At 42.2% G+C, this 14254-nt stretch overlaps 1 protein-coding gene across 1 annotated transcript in view; it reads right to left on the reverse strand.

The window, feature by feature from the left end:
- TENM4 (teneurin transmembrane protein 4) overlaps positions 1-13405 on the reverse strand; it is a 1775651-nt gene extending 1762246 nt beyond the window's left edge. The window contains exon 1 of the mRNA XM_043504093.1: positions 13284-13405. The gene's annotated coding sequence lies outside the window, so the exon portion shown is untranslated. The remainder of the gene's footprint in view (positions 1-13283) is intronic.
- Between the last annotated feature and the right edge of the window lie 849 nt (positions 13406-14254).

A 14254-nucleotide genomic window follows, 5' to 3' on the forward strand; every position in this document is an offset into this window, starting at 1 on the left:
TTAAATTGTTTAAAATGTCTACTGTATGTGTAAAATATATATAAATTATATAGTCTTTTCTGGAAAAAAGATTCCTTGGAACCTAACCCCCCCCACACACACACTTTACATTAATTTTTATGGGGAAATTGGATTTGCTTAACATAGTTTCGCTTACAGTTGCATTTTTCAAGAACATAACTACAACATTAAATGAGGAGTTACTGTATAATACTTCCCCATGCTTCCCAAGGGGATTGTGACCCATAACTAACCTTTGCAAAGTTTTGAGATCATTGCAACCCACTGCCCACAGTCTGTTTGGAGTCCCTGTGCTGTGCTTAATCCACAGATGATGCAAGTTTCCTATTGCTGCCAGCTAAGGCACTTAGAGAGTCTGATCCAAAACTCATTGAAGTCAGTGAGCGTCTGTCCACTAATTTAAACATAATCCATCTTTTAGTTGAAGCTGAAGGGGTAGCTTTGTAGATCCTGGGTTCAGTCCTTAATGATGGCTAAGGTAAGTCATTACATGCAGATGAAAGATGTTGTACAAAAATAAAGTATTATTCCTTGGTGACTACTCTTGAGTTTGTCCTGATAGTCCATAATTAAGTATACCCAGAGCTAATGTTCTACCACCAAAGTTTCAGTGTAATATTTTTTCATATATTCAATTTGCCTCTTACTGACTTGGATTTCTACCCTGTCACACTTCAGATTTTGTAATCCACACAGTTGTATGGACAAACTGTCTTTTAGATGGTTTTGCTTTTATGATGCAAAGAGAGCTATGAAAGTCATTAGGCTATGCTTATCTGCACTGAACTTCCTTTGTCATCTATTAGTCTTTTTTAAATGTTCCAAGTCTTTCTGTGGCTGGATTCTCTATCATTGCTGCCTCCATGTAATCCATTCTATTCCTGCAATTTCTCTCCACCCCCTTTTCCTCATTTGTTAATTTTCTGGGCCAAATATCACTTGTGCATAAATTTTCATTTGTCTGGATTCAAAAGAAATGGGTGCTTTTCCAGTGTTGCTAATTAAAGTAAAATTTTAAATGAATTACTACTTGTATTGATCTTCATTGTCACAACCTATTTCATCTTTCCTCCCTTCCCAGGAGTGAGAAGCCTTTGCTGGTTAATTTTTATTGTAGGTACCAAATATGCAGACATTGTAGCATCAGTCAATCAGATAAAGGGACAGCGAAGGGTAATTTATTCAAAACCACTTGTAGCAGCTCATGCTTTCATATTGGTGAAGTGAGTTAACTTTAAAGTGAAAAAATAATGTAATCGATTATTAGATTTTAAGCTTGGAAAGGACCATTGTAATGATCTAGTCTAACATCTTGCAGAACACAGACTGTAGCAATTTCGGCAGCAGTGCCAATAACTTGTGGTTGAAGAATTCATTAAAACCAGGACCCATAATTTCATTCCCTGAACCCCACATGCCTCAAGCCAAATGGTCTTTCTGACATACTACTGGACCCAAAGAGGACAGGCCCTGTAGCCTATTCTCCAGCCCAGTGACTGATCCTCTCCCTCCATGCACAGGATAAGACTGAACAGGTGTCATCTGAGCTAAATTTCTTTCACTCCTTCTTTGGCTTTAGGAATCGTGCTGATGAGAAGTAGCCATTCTTATTAGCTTTACCCACTACCAAGATTTCTGTTTTCCCCACATAGAAAACTATTCTTGTTTATTATTTATAATCTAGTAGTGCATAGAAGCCCCAGCTAAGATTGGGACCCTATTATGAAACAGAGTAAGAGGCTGTCTCTTTCCTTGAAGAACTTACAAGTCTTTATATACAAGACAGGGAGAGGGTGGGAAGTGAAACAGAAGCAAAGAGACTTGCCCAAAGTCACAGTTTTGACTAGACTTTCTCTGCTCTGTGCTGATTGACTGTTTCCTTCCTCCTCTTTCCACACTGTCATTTCACCTCAGCTTCTCTACATCTGCTCCTTTCACCCTCTCCTCCCCTGTTCCATCCTCTTAAGCCTCTTCCCATCAATGCACCCTATTCCTGCCCTTTAGCTTACCCCTTCCTAACTGCCCCCCAATAAATAAATGTGGAACTAACATGACATTTGCTGCCATCACATTGTTACTGTTTGTATGTTACAATCCTTCCCCCACCCCATGTCTGTCTTATCCCTTAAAATTGTAAGATCTTCTGGGGCAGGGATTAATAATTGGGAATACAAATTTACCCTAGTTGTGAGCTCAGCTGTAAAAAAAAGATGTAAAAGTTCATAAAATGTCACAATAACCCCTATAATAATAAAAGTTGATGGGAAAAGGTATGAAAGGGAGACAGGAAAACTTAGTCTAAAGAAAAAGGCCACATTGATATAAGTCAAGGACTGCACTGAAATCATGCTTGGTAAAGACAGAACATGTGGAACTGGAATTAATGAATTAACTGGAATTGGTGTGTCGGATAGCAGACCTAATTGGTGGACAAATAAGGGGACGGGCTATTTCGCCGTTCACTCCCTTTGTGGGTCCTTAAAGAAAGGGACTTTTGGGGGGAGAATAAAGAACAGATGGAGGCTTATGGAGCAAGCTTCACCACTATGGCTGCCATCCCCATCATATCCTGGGATCCTGGGCCCTTGTCATCCTCATCCTGAGAGATGTCCTGACCAGGCTGGGCCAGAGAGAGGGAGCCAGATAACATCACCACCCCTACCAGTGTCAGTTGAATTGCAACCACCACCTGGGATGAAACAGGATCAGACTTTGCCAGCAGAAACAAAAACAGCTCCATCCCAGCTCAACTTCTTCCCTTTTACTTAAAAGGACAGTTACTACCATCTTTGATACTATTTAAGACACTGTCAAGCAAGGGTTTTTTCCTTCTATAAACTCTCTCCAGTTAAAGGAATGGGCAACAAGAAGAGTTAAAATGAAAGCCTTATTTAATAGTTTTACATTTCAAATGCTTTAGCTGTGTTTCTCTCTTCATCTTTAATAAAAAGGTTAAAAGGATTTTTTACTGGTTTGCCATGGAACTAAGCAGGCTGAGGTCTATGCCAAACCCCAAACCTAGTTTAACACTTTTGAATACTGAACAGTGACTGGGTAATGCCAACACCTTTGGCCCATATATTCCATCTAATTTATTAGAACAGGACCAACTACTACTCCATTTGTCCAGTGCCTAGTACAACAGAGCCCCATTCTTGTTTTGTCCTTTAGTACTACTGTAACAAACATGATTAACAGCAGGTCAATGGCTGAAGCACATCGACTGACTTCTAGTCCAACTCTGTCCACTAGACCAAGAAAAGACCAGCTGTATGCTTCTGACCTATCCAGCCAACAGAGCAATCCATGCAGCCTCCAGCACAGAGATGTACATGGGACAAGTGATATATTGTTTTACATCATCTGCATACACATATTTGGACTCTAATACAACAATGAATAGATCAGAGACTGCAGGGCAATTTTAGTTCCATCAATCTGCCCATTTATAGACAGCGTAGGGAGCAGAGGGTGGGCACAACAGGATCATGACTGATCCCTATGGGTCCAGTGTGGAAGCATGCTGTATTTTACAGCATCCTCATGCATGTGGTTGCTAGGAATCTCAGGGTGTGGGGGTGTGTGCACGTGTGTGATTTCTAGGAGTTGCTTAGGGTACCTCAGGCATCTCTGCACCTCAGCCCATTCTAGCAGCCATTGCAGCTTGAGGAGGACTATTCTGGGGCTGGTATTTGATTAGTGCTTCTTGGAACTTTTTCAGGATGCATTGTTTCACTGTGTGTTGCACTTACCACGTTTGGAAATCAGGAATGTGTGAGGCACTGAGGCCAGGTCTATAGCGAGTAGGATGGGGCAGGTTATAGATTACAATGGGCAATTTCCCCCCCTCCCCACTATGTCTATTTGAACATTCAGTAGCTTTCAAGAGCTCAAAAAGAGAAAAGGAGTACTCGTGGCACCTTAGAGACTAACAAATTTATTTTAGCATAAGCTTTCGTGAGCTACAGCTCACTTCATCGGATGCGTTTTTTTTCCCACCAAACGCATCCGATGAAGTGAGCTGTAGCTCACGAAAGCTTATGCTCTAATAAATTTGTTAGTCTAAGGTGCCACAAGTACTCCTTTTCTTTTTGCGAATACAGACTAACATGGCTGCTACTCTGAAAAGAGCTCAAAAGGATCCCAAGGCAGAAGATGAACTTAATCTGTGGATAGATGCTTGTGGTAGTTAAGGATGTTAGAGGAAGCAAGTTCTTTAAGGTGTAACACTGGTGGGAAACATCACAGGAATCTAGAAATTGCCATTTTGGATCAGACTCAAGGTCTTTCTAGTCCTGTATCCTGTCCCTGATATCAGCAAGTAATAGTTGTTTCAGAGCAAGGTGTAAAAACCCTGTAATAGAGATGTGGGATAATCTGCCCCTCCACCCAGATCTGATCATGATCTGGAATACTTAGAGTGTTTTAAGCCCCAAAGTACATAGTTTAAATATCCTTTTTAAAATTTGTTGTCAGTAATTATAATGCTGGATATTCCTGATATCCATACAAGTATCCAATGCGTTTTGGAATATTGTTGAACTCTTGGCCTCAAGGACTTCTTGTGGTTATGAGTTTTACTTTTTAATTGCACACTGTATGAAAATATATATTATATTGTTTTGACTGTCACACCTATTCATTTCAATGAATGTCTCCTTGTTTTGGTGTTATGAGGCAGGGAGAACATCAGTCTTAGAGAAATATAGAAAATGTGATTTAAGCAAAATTATGCCTAAAAGGAAGTTTTTTCCAAATATATGATTGCCATATTCTTCAGTGGTGAACAATATCTTTGTGAACCAACCAGCCACATTCATTCCATAACATTCAAACACATTAAAAAAAAATAAAAAAGTCTCCAGAATTTCAATATTGCTAAAGTATTTGTCATTCACAGAATTTTCTACTTTTCAGCATTACTTAACATTGAATATCTCTTCTCAAATGAAACCAAATTAATTTGCCAGCTGTACCTGACTAAGCATACAAAGCCCCTAGTGATTTATAATTAATACACATGGTTACAATACATCTTTCCAATGAAACTCTTATGCACTTGTGAAATGTCAGAATTGATTAGTTTTGCTTCATGGTTCTTACACTAAAAATATCTTAAGACATCACTAAGCACAACTAGCAATGTGTTAATTTACAATAAGCAAGGGTTTTTTTATACAAGTTTACAATGTTGAAATGAATTACTACTGAAAAACTACCTGAAATTCCAGTATTCTCTTATTACCCCACTTCTCCCCTACCCGTCTCCAACTGTTTTCCGTTATATTACTGCAACACAGTATGCCAATACAGGCTAAAAGAATATTGGGTTGGTTGTCACTGGTTCTACTCGACTAAAGGTAAGCATGTGCATAAGGGCAGATTTTGAAGGTATTTAGGGGCCTACATCCCACTGATTAATACCTTTGATTTAAACATCTTTAAACATCTGCCCCCAAATGACTGCTGGATCAGTGTCTAAACAGAGAGACCCCCTCCTCAGGGATTGTCTACACTAGCACACTAAATCGGCACACTGGCACGCTATCGGCACCGCTATGACTGATGCAGCCACTTTGATTTAGCAGGTCTAGTGAAGACAATAAGCCAGTGGCAGAGCACTCTCCTGTCAACTTCAGTACTCCGCCTCCGAGTGGCGGAACCCGAGTCAGCAGGAAAGCATCACCCACCGATGTAGTGCAGTGTAGACACCACATTCGGTCAATGTAAGCTATGTCACTCAGGAGGGTGATGTTTTCCCTGAGCAATGTAACTTAACTTACATCGACTTAAGTGGTAGTAAAAAGAAAAGGAGTACTTGTGGCACCTTAGAGACTAACAAATTTATTTGAGCATAAGCTTTCATGAGCTTTTTGTGAGCTTATGCTCAAATTTGTTAGTCTCTAAGGTGCCACAAGTACTCCTTTTCTTTTTGCGAATACAGACTAACACGGCTGCTACTCTGAAACCTGTCTTTTGATCTAAATGCTTTTGGAATATTCTTTCTGCAGCTATTAGGGCTGCGAAATAATTCATCACATGAACTGATCTTTCTCTGATCATGGACTATCCATGATCAAACTGCTATTTTCTAAAATGAGTTCACTGTTCAAAAATATACTGAGAAAGTTTTTGGAACCTCAATTCTGTAAATTTATGGACAGATCCTGAATGATACTCTGTAAGTACCTGATATCCCGGCTATGCTGTTAAATTTTAATGTGATACACAAATCAGTGTTGTTTCGATAATCCCATTGCATGAGTATGGATGCATGCAAACTTGAAATAGAAACATTCACTCGTGAATTTGAAATTCACATTTTGCAAACACACTGGCCAGTAGAATTTGATCACCCACAAATGTGGAAAATGGCCATAAAGAAGCTGCATGTATGCTCAAAGAAATCAGTTAATAATTTGGCCAAGTAATCTCAGAATATTTTGCAGCATTTACATTGTTCAGGTTGTTGATGCTCAAGATTATTATAGGCCATGGAACACTTTTGAATGTTAATTAGAACTCCCTACTCACTTTAATGGCACAAAAGCAGACAGCAGGAGATGCTCTTATGGAAAATACGGATACTCAAATATTTACCACAAAACTGAGCTGTTGAAGACCCCAATCCAGCAAACACTTACAGATACAAAGTCAGTGGGAACGCTGATGTGCATTGAAAATTAAGCATGTCCACAAATCTTTGAAGGATTGGGGCCTAAGTGAATATATATCCTGCCATACGACTATGGGGTGGGGGGGGAGGGGGAGAGAATGAAGTAACCAGAAGGGTTAAGAAGGGGTGACTAGCAGCATGGGGCATTCATCCCTGAAGGGACCTCTAGGCACTACTATAATAGAATAAGTAAAAGAGATGGGTTTCAAAGCAACTAAGGAAATTAGGAACCTAACTTCCACAGATTTCAATTGAACTTGTGCTCCTAACTCCCTTAGTTATATTTTCAGAACTATTTTCAGAAAAACCCAAATGACATAGGAGCACAAGTCCTATGAATTTTCAATGAGACTTCTGCTCCTGTGTTACTCAAGCATTTGTGAAAATCCCCACCTGTGTGTGGTTAGAGGTGATCAGGAAATGGGAGAGTAAAACATCCATTTTGTGTCATTTATTTTCAATGAAAATGTTTTGCCTGGACCCGCTATTACATTATGATAGTGGTATATAGATCATATGTATGTTTATAACAATTTTATTCCTTTTTATGAAAAGGAGAAATAAAATCAATTAATATGAATCCACAGCATCTGTATTAGCAGCTCTGTCTCACAGAGCTAAAGATAAGTCTTCCGGAAGAATGACCAAATAAATCTGCAGGATTCCATTGAATTCTCTGGAGACTTGACAGAAATAAAGCAGTTCTGGGAGCCTGCAAGCCACATGTGATGCTGTATCTGAGATATAAAAGTGTAATGAACATTGTGGGCATTTGAAACAATTTATTTTGAAAGGCTATTCCTCACATCTATTCACCGGAGTGGGCTTGCGCGAGTCCCTTGTTAACAGTCAGCCTTTGGAATCTATGAAGAAGAATCATAGCCTAGATTTTTTTTAATGTTTCCATACCTTTTCTTTAGGAAAATAGTCTTTAAAATGTGAACTGATTTAAACTGAACTCAGTGGTTGAAGGGGAGCAAGCAGCAGGACTCCACTTCTGCAGCAGAAACCAGTTGCGATGTATCCCAGAGAACTTGGTAGAGCTCCCCAAAATACTTAGCCCAGCCCCAGGTTACAATGTTATTTTATTTATTTTGATTTAGAAAAAAAGCACCCATATGCAGGCTCGGAGCCCCCGCCAGTCAACTAGAATTACAAAATGAAATACTAGGTCCATTCAACTCCCCCCTACTAGCAAGCGGCAGCTCTTAATGCAACCACCACCACATTGAGGAAAGACTGAAATACTGCCAAAGACCAGGCAAAACAAAGGAGCCTTACAGGTGCTCTGAAAGTAAGAAAATTTGAGCTATTTTAGACCAGAGCGAAAGGGCATTCCCAGGCTCTGGGGTCCTCATGGAAAGTGCCCTGCCAGCAACCCCTTCTCTTTTACTGAGGGGGCTCTAGCATCAGCTCCTCAACCGACTGCAACGGCATTTCATGAAGACAGATGTAGTTTCCAACCACTGTAATGGATTCCTTTCTGGGCCTACTTGAGGAAGGAGTAATAAGAATCCTTTTGTATGCTCATGTAAAAACATGAAGGTCAGCTTTGCTGGTGAAAACAGTCAGCCCTTTTTCAGTCTAGGATTGAGCAAGATGCCGCTTGCTTAGGATGTGGCCATGTTGCTAGGATACCTGCTATTGCTGTGGTAATGTCAGCTTCCTTAAGAGGACACTCCATTCCTGCGCTCCCCACATGCACTGCTAGGGGTGCAAAAGGGGCTTCACCATGTAGACACTCCACCAATTTGTGAAGAAGATAGGAAGGGAGGGGGAGACAGGGCCAAGGTGCTGCTGTGATGAGAGAGAGTCCATCAGCCCAGCTCTCTCCCGGTCAGCACTGCCTGGCCAGATCAGTCCAAGAGTAATGCCAGGCGCTGCAGACCTGCTTCTCTTGTCTCTATGCCGTGAAGGAGCAGTGGTTAAACTAGATTAAGATAGGAAGGGGAGCTCATCAATTCTTCAGGTTGTTATCACAAGTCTTGATATTAAATAGTCATGCAGCACAGCATTAACTTGGGAGGATGGGATACTTCACCCCAACCGGCCAAGGCAGAACTCCATCTCTTTCCTCCCAAGCCTTCTGCACTCACCACATTTCTGTCACTATAGACAACACTATCAGCCTCCTCATTATTATGAATTTGTATTATTGTAGACCTTAGAAGCCCTGCTCATGGATCAGGATCCCATTTTGCTAAGTGCTGTACAAAAGAAAAAAAAAAAAAAAGGCTTTCCCTGCCTTGTAAATTGGGCCTTCAATCTCAGACTTATTTTTGCCTTCCTCCTTCTCCCCACCTTCACATATCCAAGCCGTTTCAAAATCCTGCTGCTACTTCCTCCTCAACACCTCTAGGATGCATCCTTTTCAATTCATCTCCACAGCCCTCACTATATCACCCACCATTTACTACAACATCCCCCTCTCTGGCCTCCCACACCCACATTATGTCCCTTCAATCCATGCAAAAGGCAGATGAGTTTAGCATCTTCTTTCCTTGTTGAGGTAGTCATGTAACTCCTCTCTGGCTCTATCCACTATCCCCATCAAAGTTCTAGGTCACTCTGCTCTGCCCTTATCCAAGTCTCCATTGTGCCTCCATCCCATCCACTCCACCAATATTCCCAGCCTTGTCCTCTGATTTGTTAGAATCTGTTACAATCACCTCTGTGATGTCTTCTGCACAGTCCTCTATGCATAGCATGACCTCACTGACCTTAGTCTCCTGGCACATCTGCATTTAAGTCCCTCTTATCGAGCCACGTTAACTGAGTTGTTTCCAGTGAACCGAGCTGACTTGTCTATAAATTGCCTATTCTTGTTCTTCTAATAATCTGTCTGTTTTTAGATGGTAAACTCTTCAGATCAGGGACAACCTCTGGAGAGGTTAGAGAGCACTATCACTTAGTGGGTACCACTTTAAATAATTATCATTGTCATCTTGGGGTGAGGATATCCCTATGCCTGCCTGTAGCTTGTCTGCTACAGCTGAGAGGAACAGCTGTCAGAGCCACCTTGAACCTCTCTGCAGTGCTTAGGAGGGGGAAAGCCTGGTAGGTCAATAGGTCTGGTTATAGAAGGATTGGTGGATTTGGGTTAGGGAATGAAAGGATGGATTTTTGGGGAGAAAAGGAATATTCTATCCAGAGACTGTCCTAAGATTTAGAGTCTGAAGGAGAATATTTTAAGGGAGTTTCTTGTTAAACTTTGGGAGCAGATTACTGTATCAGTGCATGTATTCTTGCTGTTTGTTCAAGGAGTTCTTTATTTTGTTTCTTTTTAAAAAATATTTGAATGCAATTTAAACTACAGTAGAAAGTGAGCCAGGTGCAAAAAGTGTTCCAAGTTACATTTTATCATAAAGATGAAAAGCAGAGTGCGAGTGCACTATATACCCTCAGATTCAAGATTACTGTGGATGAGAAACCTGGACTATTACAGACTTGTGGTTCATGTGCATCTGATGGATGCTTAGTGGCCTATATGAAAAGAAATGGTGGTTTTAATTTGAGTTGGGCAAATAATGTAACATTTTCTGGAAATGTTTCAAGGACTCAAGTGAGAATTAAGTGGCTTTGTTCAGGCACAGTGTGCAGGGTGACTTTCACACCAGAGAGAAAGTTTCAGATTTGTAATCATGAATATTAAATGCCAGAAATTTCATTCTAATAGTCACTGTCACAGCTTATCTCACAGTCACCTCCTTGGGATGACAGCTCTAGGGGTAGAGAAGCAGAGCAGCACCCTACACATCAAATTCCAGAGTGGGCTATGACACTTGGCTTTTTGTTTTTCCCTCTGCTGATGGACTTTATGGGCCATTTTTACCCAATCAGCTGCTGGCTATTTTTTTGGCTGTTCCGGAGATCACAGAAAACGGTCTCTGCTCAGGCCAACAAAATAGCTAGGGCCACTCCTGAAGTTGGGCTCCTCATACATCAGACATCTTAGCATGAGCAACAGCAATCCTGTGATTTGGTCCTGGGGTATGGGATATAGCCCTTAAACGGTACCTCTTAGGGAGTCTGATTACTTCCAGAGAGGATGTAAAATAGTACAGACAAAAAGGCCCACAAGAGACCAGGCCACCTTCACAAAAAGGAGGGGAAGTACTTTTTCACGTTAGGCACTCTCACCCTTTTGCTTGGCTAAAGCTTAAGGATATATCCTGGGTAGTACAACAAAAGAAACAAACTAGTCCATTTTCTTTTCCCTGAGGGCTCAGGCTGGTGGTACTCCCAAGCTGTTCTTCAGCACATAACTGAGTGCCCTGGTCTGGGAGCTCGAGCTCCGCTTGTTTCAGAGGACCACCCCACAGTGGGCTGAGTTCCTCCCTTTTAAGGGCCCTGGCCTGACAAGCCAAACAAGTGTGGCAGTTTGGGGTTGACTGACCAGAGCTCTATAACCCTTTCTTGACCTTTGGGGTGGGTGTGTTATCCACCCAACCAAGTTATGCTAATCCAATAAGGTAACAGAAAAATGTCTTGTGACACATTTGTAAATAGAATAGCTTGAATTTTAAATTGTCAACACTTGCAATGAACTGTTGCTGATCTACAGACCAAGAACTTCATAGGAGTTATTTGCTGAATAGGGAGTGTATTTGGGAACTGCAATGTTTTTTGGGACAATGAGCAAAGAGAAAGTGGCAAAATGCATTGGATAGATTGTTCATTATAAATTATTTGCCTAGTTAATTCCTGCATCTCAAATGATATCACCACAAACGGGAGACTGGCAACTCAAGATACCAACAAAAGGGTGGGCATGGAATTTCAATTATCTTCTTAGCTGACCAACCAGCTTATCTGTGAGACAACATATAGAACTTGCACTGCAGCAATACCATGCTTTGCATTTTCTGTGGCTAAAAGAACTAGGGTTATCCAGCATCTTCCATAAGCCATACATTTCCTATTTTGAAAAGAAGCCTGACAGGGAATCAGACAAATTCCCAAAGAATTTCTTCCCAAGGACCGTGGTTCATAATGCTCTTGGTCAAGAGCCTGATGATGCAGACTACTCAGCACCTTATGTCCCAGCAGAGGGTGCTCATTACCTTGCAGTATCTAGCCCTGGGAGGCTTTGGCTTCAAAGCCACAGTCTGACTTAAAAGGATGCATAAGAGTCATGATGCAGCCGCAAGAGTGTGATCAACAACTATGCTTCTCTGGCCCTACAAGACTAAAGTTTGCCTGTGTGGGAGACAGAACTTTCCTGGGGGACAGTCTGAAACTTCAGAAGAAACACCCGCAGGAGCTAACCATCACAAATCTCACCACCTTCTGCTCCTATGCAAGGCACATTTCTTTGACCTGCCTTCTCTAATATAAATTCATAGCAACATTTAAAAAACCCCACTTCTAAAAACCCTACCAGCATAAGACACTGCCCAGCACAGACTACTTCCCCCAGAAGGGAAGAGTGAACAAAACACCACACAGATGTGTAGCCATATTGCTGAATGCACTACTGGGACGTGCTCAGCTACTATGCTAATAAGTGCAGTATATAGGTTTATATAGAATACAATTTAGGAAGAAGTCAGACTGATTCATCCAGGATTCTTCTGGGGGCTTCTGTGCAGTGCACACTGCAGAGATAGATGCACAGATGTTCAGATACAGAGCTGGGAGGACCCAGGCCTCCCTTGCACCCTGCCCCCTTTTAGACAGCTCTGTAGGAAATGCTAGCAGACAGCAGTGTTGTGCTCCCCTACAGAATTATGTTGAGTATTGAGCATGGCTCCTGAAGTGATGGAAATGCCTTTGGGCTCCCTCCTCTCCTTTGTTCACTCCCATACAGGAGTAGACACAAGCCCAAAGGCTGCATTTCATCAAAACAATTAAGCATGTGATTAAGTGGTTTGCTGAATTATGGCCTAAATATATAAGGCTGAGCATCTTATTAATTGGAATCTGTTCTTAGATAAAATACTGTTTGCCAGTCCTAGCTTTTTCCATGTTCAGTAAAATACAGGGGAAGCTAGGAGTCTCATGTGTAGTTAAGATTGTGAAACATTTTGCATTATAAGACCTTGTTTTCAGATCCTTATAACTTTGCTTTTTTATAACCATTTCAGCTGACATTTTCCATGCTGGGTGTCTGCCTCAGGCTGATTTTGTTAAGTTTCAACAGAAATGGTACAGCCATGTCTCAGAATTAAATTGGGAAAAAATACAAGTTTTTCACATTGTAACGTTGTGGCACTAATCATTCACGAATGCCCTGTACAGTTCAGGTGTACCCATGATCTTTAAATAGTCCTGGCTCCAGTATCAAGCCTGTACCCCCAGAACTCCCCCCCTGCAGGCAGTGGGTTTCACCATCTTGGTCTACTCTGGCCCCAGCTCAGCCACTAAGTAGTTCAATTCCCCTTCTGGGGGGTTTCTTGCTGTCCAATTGTAGGCCAGTTCCCCAGTGGTCTATGGGGGGACCCAGGCTCACCCACTACTTTGGGTCCCAACCCAGGGACCCTAAGAATAGCAGCCATGTGACACAGTGTCCCATTTAACTACACTGCTTTCAGTCCTCTGGGCCACTTTCCTGCGGCCCCACCCTTCATCAAAGCTTCACCCTTACCTCAAGGCTCATCCAAGTTCAAGCCCAGCATCCAGCCAGGAACGCTCCCCTGCTCGTACTGAGCAGTCCATGGTGCTCTAGTGCCCTTTGGCCAGCCAGAGCACCATTTGCACTTCTTTAGCTTCAACAAGAAACAAGCTCTGCCGCTGCAACTTCTTTTATATGGCCCCCCTGGGCCCTGATTGGCTGATCCCTGCAGCCACTCTAGGCTACTTGGAGGACTGCTCTATTGCTCCTTTCCTGGGATGGGTGTGGCATGATGCTGAGACCTCGAGCAGGAGGTCTCTGGGTCTAGTCCACTCCCTGACAGGATTTGGGTGGTAGTTCTATAGAAAGGAATTTCTCTTCTTAACCCTTCTTTTGTCCCAGTGTAGCAGGGCCTTTTCCCTCCCAGATCTCTCTGTCCATAGAGACTCTACCCAGTCTTTGCCCTGGTTTTTGAGGGTCTATTCTCTCGGGTCTTTCTGACCCGGAGAGCATGTCCATGGTCCCTTGACTCACTTTCTTCTCTGGGATTTTGGGGTGTCTGTATGCCAAGCCTCTAGTTACATCTTGTAATCATATACCATGTGGGGCAAGTGCTGGTTTTCCATCCTTGATGAACTGGAGATCTTCGGTCAGCTGTTCATTCCTGAATTTGAGATCCTCCAGTTCCTTTTCTGCTGCCTCCGGCCATTTTGCCAGGTCATTGTCTCTTAGGAGGGAGCTTACAAAGCCTGCCTGCACTACTCTCTTCCCTATCCAAAGGTCCTATTCACTACCCCAGCCTCTCTCTTTCACCTCTCCCTGCTGGAGCGATTCTTTCTTGGCCTCGGTGCTAGTTATCACACTGAGTATTTTAGCCTGAGTTCCTACAGTGCTCTGCTGCACCCGAGGCTCCATCTGTGTTCCCACTGTAGCTTTCTGAGTTCTCTCCCTCTGGGCCTGGGCCAGTGCTTCCTGCAAAGCCAAGCATTGTTCCCTTTGCCCCT

The sequence above is a fragment of the Dermochelys coriacea genome, chromosome 1 (assembly GCF_009764565.3).
Source record: "Dermochelys coriacea isolate rDerCor1 chromosome 1, rDerCor1.pri.v4, whole genome shotgun sequence".
Taxonomy (NCBI): Eukaryota; Metazoa; Chordata; order Testudines; family Dermochelyidae; genus Dermochelys; species Dermochelys coriacea.